This window comes from Meriones unguiculatus, chromosome 18 (genome assembly GCF_030254825.1).
Source record: "Meriones unguiculatus strain TT.TT164.6M chromosome 18, Bangor_MerUng_6.1, whole genome shotgun sequence".
Taxonomy (NCBI): Eukaryota; Metazoa; Chordata; class Mammalia; order Rodentia; family Muridae; genus Meriones; species Meriones unguiculatus.
This window is the reverse complement of record NC_083365.1, coordinates 49,014,601-49,029,489: the sequence shown is the minus strand read 5'-3', so window position 1 is coordinate 49,029,489 and position 14,889 is coordinate 49,014,601. Positions and strand designations below refer to the sequence as shown.

At 40.7% G+C, this 14,889-nt stretch overlaps 1 protein-coding gene across 3 annotated transcripts in view; it reads left to right on the top strand.

The window, feature by feature from the left end:
- Ambra1 (autophagy and beclin 1 regulator 1) overlaps positions 1-14,889 on the top strand; it is a 195,403-nt gene continuing 180,514 nt past the window's right edge. For all 3 annotated transcript variants that reach the window (XM_021639349.2, XM_021639348.2, XM_021639347.2), the window contains exon 1: positions 1-133. The gene's annotated coding sequence lies outside the window, so the exon portion shown is untranslated. The remainder of the gene's footprint in view (positions 134-14,889) is intronic.

Genomic DNA, 14,889 nt, shown 5'->3' with positions numbered 1-14,889 from the left:
GCCCCGGGCTCTGGCCGCTTTCTCCCGCTGGTCGGTCGAGCAGACCCCTCGCTCATTCTTCGGCCTCTCTCTATTCCGTCCGTGGCTCGGTGCGCCCGCTGGCCTTCCGGCCGAGCCCTCACTCGCCTCCCAGGTAGGCCCAGGAGGAGCCTGGGAGGCCCGGTCCGGCATCCTTCCGCCGGGGCCGGGAGGAGACCTTGGCGTCGGTCGGTGGACGAGCGCGCGGACCGCCAGGACGCGCGTCGCGAAGGGGGTTGCGCCCGGGGGCGCGGCCGGAGGGCGGCCCGGAACTGAGCGAGAAGCCGGAAGGAGGGAGAGATGCTGAAGCTGCTGGCGGGGTTCTCTAGAGAGGGGATGTTAGGTCCTGGATAGGTGTCGTCGCGCCTGGAGTGTGGGAGCTTGACTCCCGTGGACATTACTCCCTCCCTCCTTTCCCCCCAATTCAGGGCCCCGTGTGTCACGCCTCAGTTGCACCGGGGACCCCTACTGAGTCGCCCCCGAGGGGGCCCTTGGGGTCGTTGGACGCTTGTGAAACAAGGCCCTCCAGCTCGTTTGAACGAAATGTCACGTTCTAGCCTTTTTGGGGTAGGAAACTGAGGCTGAGTTGTGGGACATGACTTTCCCTTCGACCCCGACAGATAAATGTGTTGTTTCTGTCCTTAACGGTTTACTCTTCTCTTTCTCTCATTTTACTGGTCACTTTTTACGTAGTGATTTCTCATTTGGTCTCTTGGAACCTCTCTTAGAAACATAGAATGTGTCATTGGTAGCTTCAGAAGTTGAGGGAACAAGTGATGTTTTTGACTGTATTTTTTTTTTCGAAGTTTGTACCATTTTAGCAAAAGCAATGACAGTCTGTTTTTGCTTTCTCATAAATAATTTTGCTCACTTCCACTTTCTTTTTGATTGATACTGATTCTGCTCTTCAGCCTTCTCTGAAACTCTTTACCCTGTGGTGTTAAGAGCCTAGTGCTGGGTGGAATGGTTAAGATTTTGAATTCAGGTTCTAGTCTTGTGAATGTCTTTTTTTTTTTTTTTTTTTTTTTTTTTTGAGGTATCCAAAGGGAATCCAAGGAGCAAGGAGTCTCTTTTGAAACAGTTTTTTTTTTTAATTTGGTTAGTGATTTAGTCATTTTATTCAAGAGTTTAAAAAAGTCTGTATAAATTATTCAAACAATTAAATTGAAGATGAATCTTGTGAATTTCACTGTTTCTCTTTTCTTTCCTGTCTTGGAGACATTAAGGCCTAAGAGTTTTTGTTCATTTCATTTTCATTGAATCAAGTGTCATGATCCTAATCTGCCATTCTTTGTAGAAAAAAAAATGTCTTGGAGGTCATTGTAGGTGGGTTAAGCTTCCACAGTATGTAGAATTAGTAAGAGAATGACTTTAAGGGAGTACAGGTTATGAAATTCTCTTTCTACACGGTTTTAGGATACTTTTTATGAATTTTGGAAAGCTGATATAATTTTACATTGTTTCTCTGATTTTTTTTTTTTTTTAAAGTGTGTGTAAGGTTAGTGAGATTTGTTATTCTTTCCTTTCCTTTTGTTTTTGGGAATTTTCAACCCAAGGCCTCCTGCCTGTGCTCTGCCACGGAGCTACACCCCTAGCCTTGAGAGTGGCAAGATTTAAATGAAGGTTATTTACTTGTTTATTTATTTATTGTGTGCCTGTCTGCACATAGGCCATGCCATGCATGTGGATATCAGAGAACAGTTTTCACAAGTCAGTTCTCTTCTTCAACCACATAATTCCCAAGTGAGTTTAGGTTGTCTGGCTTGCCAGTAATCCCCTTTTAGCTTCTGAGCCATTTCCTTGGTCCATGAAAATCAAGTCCTTTGATTGAGAGCAGTTTCTTAGTTTCCAGAACCTTAGTACTTTTTGTAAGAGTGTAGATGCTAGATTGGGTAATTAAGCTAAAATTATATATTTTTTGAAACAACCTTATGGAAAAATACATACCAAAGCAAAGCATGTAGAGACAGAAGTAACATTGTCCACTGATACTTGATAGATCCTGCATGGAATTTATAGTTGTAAGTGGTGTCTTATAATGACTACTAAGGAATGACAAATAGGAAATGGAGATTGCTATGTATGTCATAAAGAAAAGTGTTTAGAAACAATTTGCAGTGTTTCTGTAAGAAATAACTGGCAGAGATTTAAGTTGAATTGAGGCAGATAGGGGAGTGGGTGAGGTCACAGAATTGACTTTTAAGCTTCTCTCCTCTTCTAGAGACGTTTATACAAGTTTTACTTGATTAATTCTTGCCTGCTTTTTTGTTTGTTTATTGTTGTTTTATTTTATTTATTTTTAGGTCTTTTTTGAGACAGGGTTTCTCTCTGTAACAGCCCTTGCTGTCCTGGGACTCTATAGACCAAACTGGCTTTGAATTCATAGAGACCTGCCTGCCTCCGCCTCCAAGTGCTAACGGGACTAAAGGAGTAGGCTGCCACCACTCACTTGTTCCATTTTTCCGAGGCAGGGTCCCTTCTATCCCAGACTAGCCTCAAATTTACTGTGTAGCTGCCTCTACTGTCAAGTGCCGGGATTACCAGGGTGAACCACTACTTGATGCTAAATCTTGGGATCTTCCAACATCTAATTGAGCTGTCTCCTGACGTCTCAGAAATGTTCACATTATGACTGCATTATTCTGTATTTTGGTAAAATGGTTCTTGAGGATAATTAAGAAATATAAGCTTCAAACAGGTGTGGCTGTACATATCTTAAATTCTAATACTCAGAGACCGAGGCAGGAGGATTGTGAATTCTAGAGTGGTCTAGTCTACAATACTGTTGTAGGGCAGCCTGAGTTATATCCTGATACTGTCTCAAGTAACAACAAACAAAAATGATGAAAGCCTCTGATTGGTTTTTTTATTGTGGACTGGACCAGAGTTACTGAAATAAACTGCTTATTTTTTTTTTACTAAAAGAGCAAAAGTTTATGTTTTTATACTGTATAATTTGTAATATATTTTCAGTGAGTGTGAGGGAAATTACAGGAACTTTTGGTGATTTTTTTTTATCCTGCTGTATTACTGCTAAATCTAAACTTTTATGGACTTCATTCAGTATCATCATCAATGATGACAGTTTAATGCAATAATTTATTTCTTCTCATCTTTCTTTTAAAGAAATTAGGAAAAAAGTGTTAACTTATCAACATATCAAGGACTTTAAAAAAAGATAGGTCTCAGCCTTGATAGTCTTCTTGCTTTGGAATAGGATATAAATATTTTGTACCATGGTTTAGCATACCAAAACTAAAACCAAACCAACCCCATAGTACAACAAACTGAAGTGTTTTTAGTCATCATCATCCTTGTTTCTTTCTCTAGTTCTTCATAAGCTCAGTGCTTTCAGTTTCTTGTCATGGTCTCTGCTAGCCCTAATGTGCCCTAGAACAGCCTGCCCCTATGCTTTGGGTAACTTAGTTTTCTTTTTTTTTTTGTTTATTTTGGGGATCTTAATTTATATTTTCTCTTTAGCCTCTTGCTTTGAGCTTTTGAAATGATTTCCTTTTTTGTGACTGAGCTAGCCCAGGATGAGCTTCCCACTGTACGTAGAGCAGTGGTGGTTCAGGGGAGGGAGTGTTGCTTTCCCAGTGTGCATGTGGGAAGACGTACATGTTTGGAACTGGATGCCGCCTCCCTCTTGGGTTCAGGTATTATTCCTTCATGAAGTCCCTGTCTCAATCTGCAATAGACACTTTTTTGGTGCCATATTCACCTAGTCCTGAGTGTATCATGTCAGCATTCAGTTACACTTGGGCTTGGCTACATTTGCAACAAGTTGACTTCTGAAGGCTGAAGGTCTTAGAGCCACAGTGGCACAGTGTGCATTTCTTCTTCTTATGATGTCCAAACAGGGATGTTCCTTCTGCTGATGAGACCAGAGAGACCATGTCTTAGTTAGGATTTCTTTTGCTGGGATGAAACACAATGACCAAAAGCAATTTGGGGAGGAAAGGGTTTATTTTAGCTTATGCTTCCATATAATAGTCTATGATTGAAATAAGTTAGGGCAGGAACTCAGGGCAGGAACCTGGAGGCAGGTCTGGAAGCTGAGGCCTTGAAGGAGTGCTGCTTACTGGCTTCCTTCTCATGGCTTTCTCAGCCTGCTTTATGCTACTTCTCAGTATGCTGCTGCCCACAGTGGGCAGGGCCTTCCCACTTCAGTTACCATTCATTAAGGAAATAATCCACAGGCTTCCTTACAGGACAGTCTGATGGAGACTTTTTCTCAGTGGAAGTTCCTTTTCCCAGATAACTGTAGCGTGTCAAGCTGACAAAAGACTACCCAGTGTAGACCAGAACTGTCTTTTCTTTCAAGAAGTTAAAATTAGTGGCTGGGAGGTGGTTCAGTGTGTAAGAGTACTTGTTGCTCCAGCACAGAGGGTCTGAGAGTTTGAGTCCTTGGCACTCATATGTAAAAATCCAGACCTGGTCATGTGTGCTGCTAACTCTTCTTTTACCCAAAATCTCTGGCCCGTCTGACTAAAGTATGGTTTCAGGCTGTCTTTTTTTTTTTTTTTTTTCAGATTTATTTATTGTGTGTGTGTGAGTGTTTCGCCTGTCTGAATGTATGTATACTACATCATAGTCTGGAGCCCTGCGAGTGCGGAAAAGGATGTTGGGATCCTCTGAAACTGGGATTAAGGATGGGTATGAGTCACCATGTGTTATGCTGGGAATTGGACTTGTGTCCTTTGCAAGAGTAGCAAGTGATCTTAATTGTTGGGCCAGATCTCGCCAGCTCTGGATCCAGATAGTTTGAGTAAAGCTTTGAAACATCTTGTGTGGATCAAGGCTTTAGGCTGTACCAGAGTGCAACAGTTGACTCTATTGTAATATTTTTGTTTAGTAAAAGTGTATGTGTGTGAAAGTGCTTAAAAAAAAAAAAAGCTGGGCTGGTGGCACATACCTTTAATCTCAGCCCTTGGGAGGCAAAGGCAGGCAGATCTCTCTGAGTTCGAGGCCAGCCTATTCTACAACATAAGTTTCAGGACAGCCAGGGCTGTTACATGGAGAAACTCTATCTCAAAAAGAACCCCCCCCCCCAAGAAAAACCAACCAAACAACCAAAAAACAAACCTCAAAGAAATAAATAATTTTTAAAACGTTACTTTTATGCTATCCTAGAGCAGCAATCTTAGATGCCATTTAGTAGACTGAAGTAGCCTTGTGGCACACACAGGCCAGCCCAGGATGACCTCCTCATTGTGTGTGTAGAGAGAACATTGGTGATTCAGTGCTGTAATTCTTGCCTTCCCAGGAAGGCAGCAGATGTCTTTGGAACTGCTAGTGAAAGATTTGGACATTGCAGACTTGCTTGGGCACCTCCTGTTTCTCCTTGGGTTAGTCTTGGTCTGTGTTGTTGGTAAATAAAGGTTACCTACTTTCTGACTTCTTTGTCTCTTTTGTTCTTAGAATTGATAAGCTACTTCTCTAGATAAACTTCTTTTGTTTTTGCATTTTGAGACTGGTATTTTGTAGCCCATGAAGTCCTTGAATTCCTGATTCACTTATTTCTACCTTCTGAGTACTGGGATTATAAACAAGAACACACACACACCTGGCTTATGTCGTGCTGGAGATCAAATCAGGGCTTTGTGCTTGCTAGGCAAGAGCTGTATCCCTGGCCCCTCATCAAGCTATTTTTTACCTTTCAGACTTTGCTGTGTTTTGGAAATATTTTTCAAAGTTCATTGGATGTATTGGATCAGTCATACAGAAGTTGATAGGAGTGTGCCTACCCTTGTGAAGTTTATGCCAGTGAAGAGTATTATTGACTAGGAATCTGGTAAGGGTGGGAATTTAGGCTGAAACAGTGCTCTGAGGAAAATAGACTGATAAGGAGATGAAGGAGTGAGGTAGGCACTAGGTGTTCCTTTTATGGCATCCATAATATGTCTGCAGTCACCACATCATAATTCCGTAAGTTCTTTTCCTGCCTCACAATGAACAAATGCTCCACCCCCTTTTTCTGAGATAGGTCTTAACTGTGTGGTCTAAGCCACCTCAGCATCCCAAGTGCTAGGATTACAGGCTGCCCCACCATGCCTGGCTACAATAGAAAATTTCAGTTAAGACACTTGTACTGTTTGTGTGATACACTGGGTTTGATGTTGGCATTCTTGACTGTAACTTTCGCTTTTTACTTCTGCTATGACTTAAATTTAATTTGCTTCATTTATTAGTTTTTTTCCAGTTACATATTCTCTAGAGGTTGAATTCAGTGAACACAAGTGGAGAATACTTGCCTGTAGGTGCTTTCATACCAGAGGATAAGTTGAAAAATGTAGTCTTAGGTTACGGAATAGATTTAGTAGACTTCCAACATTGAGAAGGAGAATTTAGGCCATTGTTGCATGTGTATAAAATAATACCACTGTCTTGTTTGGGCTCTTTCTGCCAAACAATTACAATCATTTTTCAAAGATTGTTTTTACTGTTGGTTATTGAAATTGTGTTTCTCTTTTTAAAACATACTGAGGAAATTTTGGTGCTTTTGTTTGTTTTGCTCTGCTGCATAAAGTGTGGGTTCTCCATGGCTGTAGGGCATATGGGTGTTTGATTTGAGAAGCAAACTGGAGAATTTCAGTCTTAGCTGACCAGGGAAAATCTCTTGCCAGTACCAAGTATAGTGGTACATGATTGTGAGCTTAGCACTTAGATGCTAGCAGCAGGAGGATCAGGAGTTCAAGGTTGTCTTTAGATACATATGCAAGTTTCAGGCTAGCCTAGGCTACATGAGGTTCTGTTCTATTAAAAGAAATCAAATACTTCTTCCAAACCTTTTTTCCCCACTTCTGAGTCATGGTGTCTCGTGTAGCCCAAACAAACTTTGAACTTGTGATTTTCCAGCCTTAGCCTCACAAGTGCTTATGTGTGCCAGCACATTCAAGCCAAACTCTTAGTATCATGCTGTTACCACTTCTGTAACTAGGTTGCCTAGTTATAAATTCCAGAACCACTACTAACTAGCTTTTAAGGCAAGTTACTTAACCTCCCAGTTTCTTCACCTGTTAAAATACACAGTTGTGGGTCACTGGGCCATGAGGGAATTGACATGAGTACAAAGATGGAGCAGAGGCAGCCAGAGCCTAGAGGACATGTGAAGGGCACATGGTTGGGAAGTACTCCAGACTAGCATAGATGAGTTAGAGTAGATGAATATCTGCTCAGCTATAGTGCTTTTAAAGCTTATTATAAATGTACCACGCACACATATACATACACATACGTACACACAGTTGTGAGAATTATTGTTTAGAATACTTCCAATAGCTTGATATGTGCCAGTGGGTACCATCATTAGTACATCAATTAAAGATTATATGTGTTCTTCAGAAGAACAGATAGGCCAGGCATGGTGGCACATGCATTTAATCCCAGTACCTGGAAGGCAAAGGCAAGCAGATCTCTGTGAGTTCCAGGCCAGCCAGGGTTACATAGTGAGAGTCTGTCAGAAGAGGAGCAAGAATAGCAGCAGCAGCAGGAAATAGTAGTGATGCTTGGTTTGAAGTGTTGGAGCTTTTGAGAAAACTTTAACAGGGAAGTACAACTGTGGATCTGCTGCCTCCTTCTCCCAGTACCCTTCAGTTAATCAAAGGATGAGTCTTTACTGGTTGAGGGAAGCCTAGAAAGCAACAGTATTAGAAACACAGTTCCAAATATAAGAGGGATGACAAATTTTTGTGAACATTGTAGCAAAATAGGCCAGAGCTATTTTAGAATAGAAGATTCAGGTAGAAAACATCTAAGCAAGCATTTGAATTTTGCTATTTGAACTAATTCAAGTTGAAGAATTTAGACGGTGATTAAATGAATGAAAAAATATTTAGGGGAGAATCAGAGCTACCGAATCAACTCAGATAAACTCTAATAATGAATGTATTTGTTACACATTGCTACCAAATAAGAATCCTATTAATAGAGTTAGTTTTCTATTTTATTCCTTTATGCTGTTATAAATTGTTGGTTATTTCAGTCATTTTGAGCTTTATGTTTTTCTAAGTCTGTTTGATAATCTACTCTGTCATTAAAGAACCAAACAACAACAACAAAACTTTAATGATTATGAGCGTTTCTGTTATTTTTAAAAACACAATCCCAAACATTTGATTTTACCAAGGAAGATTCAGAAGCAGATGAAGGGGTGGAAGCCTACTAGCTCAGAGAGGCAGAGAAAGCACTCAGCTGACATCCCAGAAGGAAAAATCCCTTCTTACCCAGCTTTCATCCCAAAAGGAAAAAGCTTCTGCTCCCTTTCCTTCTCTCCACCCTGTCTTAAATACTGTTCAACTCAGTGTCCCTCCTTTCTGTTTAATCCCTGTCAGATGGTTGTTTGCTCCGCTTCTTGACCTAGGGTTAACTTTAATCTTTTCAGAAAGCTCTTGGATTAAAGGTGAGTGGGAGGGCCGAGTCACACCAAACAAGAAACAGGTTTTTACAATTCATAATCTCAGGCTTCACAATGGGATCCAATATTCAGTAACAAGTTTGTTTGTTTGTTTTGAGACAGGGTTTCTCTGTGTAGTCCTGGCTGTCCAGAACTCATTCTGTAACCAGGATAGCCTGGAACTCAGAGATTTTTTTTTTTCCTCTGCTGGGATTAAGTTGTGTCACCACTTCTCAGTTTATGTAAATGTTCTGTTTTGTTTTTCAAGACAGGGTCTCTCTGTGTAGCCCTGGCTGTCCTGGAACTTGCTTTGTAGATAGGGCTGACCTCTATGACAGTATTTTTTAACCATTGACATGTTGAATGTCCACCTGTGTAAGTGGTAAGGATACCATAATATTGAATTCATAAACGTTTCTTAGGTATGAAATGTTTTATTTTTATTTTTATTTTCCTCCTTTGAGACAATGTTTCTCTGTGTTGCCTGAATGTCCTAGAACTCTTCTTGTAGACCAGATTGGCCTCCAACTCACAGAGATCCTCCTGCCTCTGCCTTCAGAGCATTGGGATTAAAGGGATGTGCTACCACGCCTGGCTTTTTTTCTTAATTTTTTATTTATGTATTATATATAAATGGACATTTTATCTGCATGTATGTCTGCATACCATAGCATGGCCTGGCATCACATGGGACTACAGTATAGATGGTTGTGAGCTGTCATGTGGATGCTGGGATTGAATTCAGGCTCTCTCTGACAGAGCCCCCAAATTCCCTCCTTTTGGTTTTCTTTCTTTCTTTCTTTCTTTCTTTCTTTCTTTCTTTCTTTCTTTCTTTCTTTCTTTTCCTTTTTCTTTTTCTTTTTCTCTTTTTTTTTTTTTTGAAACAGGGTTTCTTTGTGTAGATCTGGCTGTCCTGGAACTCACTCTGTAGATCAGGCTGGTCTCAAACTCAGAGATCTGCCTGCCTCTGCCCTTAGAGCGCTGGGATTAAAAGCATGTGCTACCATGACTGGCTTTGTTTGTTTGCAGTGTGTTAGCATGTTGTCTAGGCTTTCCCAAATGCCTAGACTCACTCAAGTGTTTTTTTTTTTTTGTTTGTTTTGTTTTTTTTGGCTTTGGTTTCAGGCCACAGGTATATACTGTCATAACCTGATTTTGAATGAATGTCATGACCTAATATATGCTTTTAAAACATTATGCCTGTTCCATATGAGGTGTGGTTTAGAAAGAAAGAAATAGGGGAAGCATAGTTGGGAAGCAATTTAGTAGCCCAGGCAAAAGCTAATGCTAGTTTAGATTAGGCTGTAGGCAGTAGAGATGGAGGGAAGTAGAGTCAGTACGCTTTTGAGAGTCAGGACACAAAACTTGATGATGGACTGGACGTGTGGGAGGAGGGAGGTGTCAGGTATAAGCTCAGGTTTCTCCTCTGGCATCTGCGTAGATGAAGGTGCCACTTTTCAGATGGCAACAGAAAGAAGAGCTGTGTTTAATGAATTGAGGGGCACACTAAATATGAGATGCTGGTGAAGCACACGTGGAGACTTTGAGTAAGAAGTCTTCAGGCTGAGGCAGAAAGTGGTACTGGAAGTTAGTCTGAATGGAATGGTATTTAGATTTCACTCAGGAAATGAATGAGATTACCTAGAAAAAGAATAGAGCACGGTGAGGGGAGTGCAGGACTGAGTCCCGAGGAAACTAAGAAAACCTAAGAGGCTGTTATTATGAAAGCAGAGAGCAGCCCATTTCAAAAAAGACAGGATTAGTTGTATTTTGTTGGATTAAGCAACACAGATCTTTAATGGCTATAGCAACAACAATGGTGGAGGATTGCAGGGTCAGGAGCCAGATGGAAGTGGGTTAAAGGAAGGGGAAGGGAGGAAATGGAGATGGTCTTCATGTTTTGATTGTACTCAGTCTTCACATAAAAAGCAATGCTGATTTCACTTTTCTCTTCTTGACTGTCTTTGGTGGCTTCCTAGAAGGTTATAAAGGAGGAGGTGGCTGGGGTAGGAGAATTTCTGTCAGATGGTTAGAGAAATGATTCTCATGATCTTTAAACACTGGCCTTGGATGATTAAGGTTTTTCTATTCTGTGTTCTTTGAACCTTTGCTATCTTTGGCTTTTTCATCTTGCTGCCCAGTATGTCCTGAACCTTTAAGTTCATTATTATTATTCTTATTTTTAAGATTTATTTATTTATTTAGTATACAGTGTTCTGCCTGCATGCCAGAAGAGGGCACCAGATCTCATTATAGGTGTTTGTGAGCCACCATGTGGATGCTCAAAATTGAACTCAGGACCTTTAGAAGAACAGCCAGTGCTCTTAACCTCTGAGCCATCCCTCCAGCCCCTTAATTTTATTCTTTAACTTTATTTTTTTTCCTTACTGTTTTGTTTCTCTTCTCTCTGTCATTCTCTGTGTCTGTCTGTCTCTCTCATTTCACTTTTTCTCCAGCCTGGGATCACCTTTCCTCCTGAGTGCTAAGACCACAGGTGTTGCCATTGTACCTGGCATCTAGTTCTCCTAACATTCCTTTTTACTTACTGACTTAATTTAGTTTCCTCTCCCCAGGTTTTTTGAGGCAGGGTTTCTCTGGGTAGCCTGGTTGTCCTGGACTTGCTTTGTAGAACAGGCTGGTCTTGAACTCACAGAGATCCACCTGCCTCTGCCTCCCTGAGTGTTGGGATTATAGTTGTGCACCACCATGCCTGTTTTTTTTTTTTTTTTTTTTTTTTTTTTTTTTTGAGACAGGATCTTGGTATGTAGTCAAGGCTGCCCTCAAATCTTTCGGCTCAGCCTCTAAATTCTGAGATTATAGGTACACATTACTAGTCTTTTCTTCTTCTTCTTCTTTTTTTTTTTTTTTTGTTCTGTTTTGTTTTTAAGACAGGGTTTCTCTGTAGCCTTGGCTGTCCTGGATCTTACAGTGTAAGACCAGGCTGGCCTTAAATTTACAGAGCTCTGCCTATCTGTGTCTCCCAGGTACTGGGATTAAAGGTGTGCACCACTACCCACCACCACCACTGCACCTACTACTACTTTTTCTCATTTCTTTTTAACTTTTTTTTTTTTTTTTGAGACAAGGATTCTCTGTGTAGCCTTGGCTATCCTAGAACTCACTCTACAGACCAGGCTGGCCTTGACTTTATAGAGAGCCATCTGCCTGCCTTTGCCTCCCAGGTGCTGAGATTAAAGATGTGGGCTACAACCACCTGTATTATTTTTAATTCTTTTTGAGATAGAGTATTAAATAGTCTAGGTGGGTTTCAAACTCAATACATAGCAGAGGATGACCTGGAATTTCTGATCCTCTTGCTTCTATCTCTCAAGTGCTGAGATTACAAGTGTGCTCTATCATTCTGGCTTATTCTGTTTATTTCATATAAACGGTATCATGTAATATGCAACATTTGTGTTTGGTTTCTTTGACTTAGTATATTGTTTTTAGTTTATTTAGCTATAGGAGTACCATGTTAGTATTTTATTCCTTTTAATAGCTGAATAACATTCCATTATATGCTTATCATGATCAGTCTATCCCTTTATGAGCAGTTGAACTCTTTTCATCTTTGTGTAATTAGTGCTGCTGTGAATATGGATGTTCATGATATAATCTCAGTTATTTAGGTATATGCCTAAGAGTCTTATGGCATTTGTTTTACTGTTAAAATTTCTTGCTGACTGTAATTGTGCATGCCTATCAATTTCAGTACTTGGGAGACTAAGGCAGTAGGCTTACCATGGATTTAAAGCTGGCCTGTGCTATATAGCAAATACTAGACATGCTAGGGCTACATAGCAAGCCCTGCTTCAGAACTAAAACAAAACACTTTTTGATTTTCATAAAGTCAGGTGTGGTTGCTCATGCCTGCAATCCAGGACTTGGAAAATGGAGTCAGTAGGATCTCTGTAAGTTGGAGGCCAAACCAGACAACAAAGAGAAATCTTGTCTTAAAAAGCAAAATAAGTCTTTAAATTAAAAAAAAAAAAAATTATGTGTGTAGGTTTTTTGCCTCTGTAAATATAACTTTTATTCCCCGTGCAATGTTGTTTCAGACGATTACTACCTCCGTCTGGTAAGCCTAGGCCTAGTCCTGAAAGCTTCTAGCCTTCATACAACCTAATCTAGGCCTAGAATGTTTTCAGCCTCTTGGGACTTATTGCTGAGTAAGCTCACCCTTTCTAGCTCCCTTCTGAACTCTGGCTGGCTGGTTCAATTCAGCTGTTCTGGCTCAAACTCCTCTCCAAGCTGACTGATTCAAATTGGCTTCTCTCAGCTTCTCACTGAGTTTGCTCTGCTTGGCCTCATGCTAACTTTGGCAGTATGTTCTAATCTTTTGGCTTCTTCTCATTCTCTGGCTCCTTCTGTTTTCACCTGTGTCTAGCTTGTTCTCTTTTCACCCTGTTTCTATACAGCTGTCTCAGTAAACTGGACACATATACACCCACACATACCCATACACACCCATACCCATCTTCTTTCCCTGCACTGCTTTCTTTTTTTTCTTAAGATTTATTTATTATTTATACACCATTTTGCCTGCACACTAGCTCTTACTCTAGATGCTTTTGATCTACCATGTGGTTGCTGGGGATTGAACTCAGGACCTTTGGAAGAACAGCGACTGTTCTTAACCTCTGAGCCAATTCTGCAGCCCTGTACTGCTTTCTTAAGTATCTTCTTTTTCCTGTCTGTTCTCAGGAGAGTTGGGCATATCCTATCCTGACTCCTTCTGTCAAAACTTTGTGATTAGTCACTTTGTCTGCTCCCTTAATTAGATAGCATTGTTTGGGATTAAAGGTATGTACGAAGGGCTTGTCTGCCAGAGGGAATAAAGGTGTGCTGGATTAAAATTCCTTTATAGCCTGTTGTAGCTGGGCTTTACAGGGGCTGCCAGCTATATAAGTAAGGAAAGGAAGACTCTTGTATATTTTAAAAGCTTAGGCCTTTACTGCTACCTCTCAGCTCCTCTAATCAGACTAATTTACATCCTGCCATGACCTGGTCTGTTTCTCGGCTTGTGTTCACCACCACAACCTCACTGAATCTTCTCTTCAAATCTCTAATTATTCTCTCTTGTCATCTCTTTCTCGTTACTCCTTTCTACCAGAAAGTCCTGTCTTCCACTTCCTGCTCAGCTGTCGGCCATCAGATTTTTATTAAATCCAGTCCAAGTGCCTTAGGCGTGTGAGGGCGGAGACACACCTTCACACGGTGCACTCCAACACCCTCTTTTAGTCCAGTAAGTGGCTTTTTCTTTAACAGCAATAAGCTATATACACTGAACAGTTTTTAAACTGTCACGTAAGAATTACATTCACAATGTTGTGTTTGGTAATTTTGGAGAAAGTACTTCTCTATCCTCTACTCAAGCTTTCACATCTTCTAACTTGTACAATTTGCATTTCTAATCTTTTTTTTTTTCTTTTAGTCTTTTGAGACAGGGTTTCTCTGTGTAGTCTTGGCTGTGCTGTCCTGTAGATCAGGCTGGCCTCGAATTCACAGAGATCCCCTGTCTCTGCCTCCCTGAATTCTGGGATTACAGGCATGCACCACCGTGCCCGGCTCTGCATTTCTAATCTTTAATAAGGAAAACTGTAATACTATAACACTCTATCTTCAACCATATCAGAAACCTAAGAAGAATAAATATAACCTGAGTAAATAGGAAGTTGAGAGCAAGCAGATTCTAAAAGAAATGACATAGTCTGCTGGCTCTCTGCACAGTTACCCAAGATTTGTCTGTATTGTTGGGGTATCCAGTCTTCAGCCAAAAGGCCCAGATATCTGACAGACTTATCTGTGAAGCTGGAATTTTGAAGGACCATCCTACCTTGTCTCAGCACGGTTGGACAGCTGACTTTGCAGTGTCCTGTTTGTAGTTTGGACAGCGTGCTGTCAGCAGTAGAAGCAAGGAGAAGTCTTTTGCCTAGTGGCTAGCTTTGCTACATTTAAAGCAAACTCCAGGTGAAGGTTCTTCAGTTCCCATCATCTTCAGAGGAAAATAGGTCTCTGTTAGAAAAACCTTATATTGCCAGGCTCCGTGTTGCACACCTGTAATCCCAGCACTTAGGAAGATAAAGGTAGGTAGATCTCTGAATTTGAAGCCAGCCTGGTCTACAAAGTGAGTCCAGGACAGCCAAGGCTACACAGAAATACTATCTTGAAACAAACAAACAAAAACAAAAAACAACAAAAAAAGAAAAAGCCTTATATTATTAATACTTTTTTTTTTTTGTTCTGTTTTGTTTTTAAGACAGGGTTTCTCTGTAGCCTTGGCTGTCCTGGATCTTACAGTGTAAGACCAGGCTGGCCTTAAATTTACAGAGCTCTGCCTATCTGTGTCTCCCAGGTACTGGGATTAAAGGTGTGCACCACTACCCACCACCACCACTGCACCTACTACTATTTTTTCTCATTTCTTTTTAACTTTTTTTTTCCCTGCCATATTCTGTAGACCTCTGAGGTTTTTG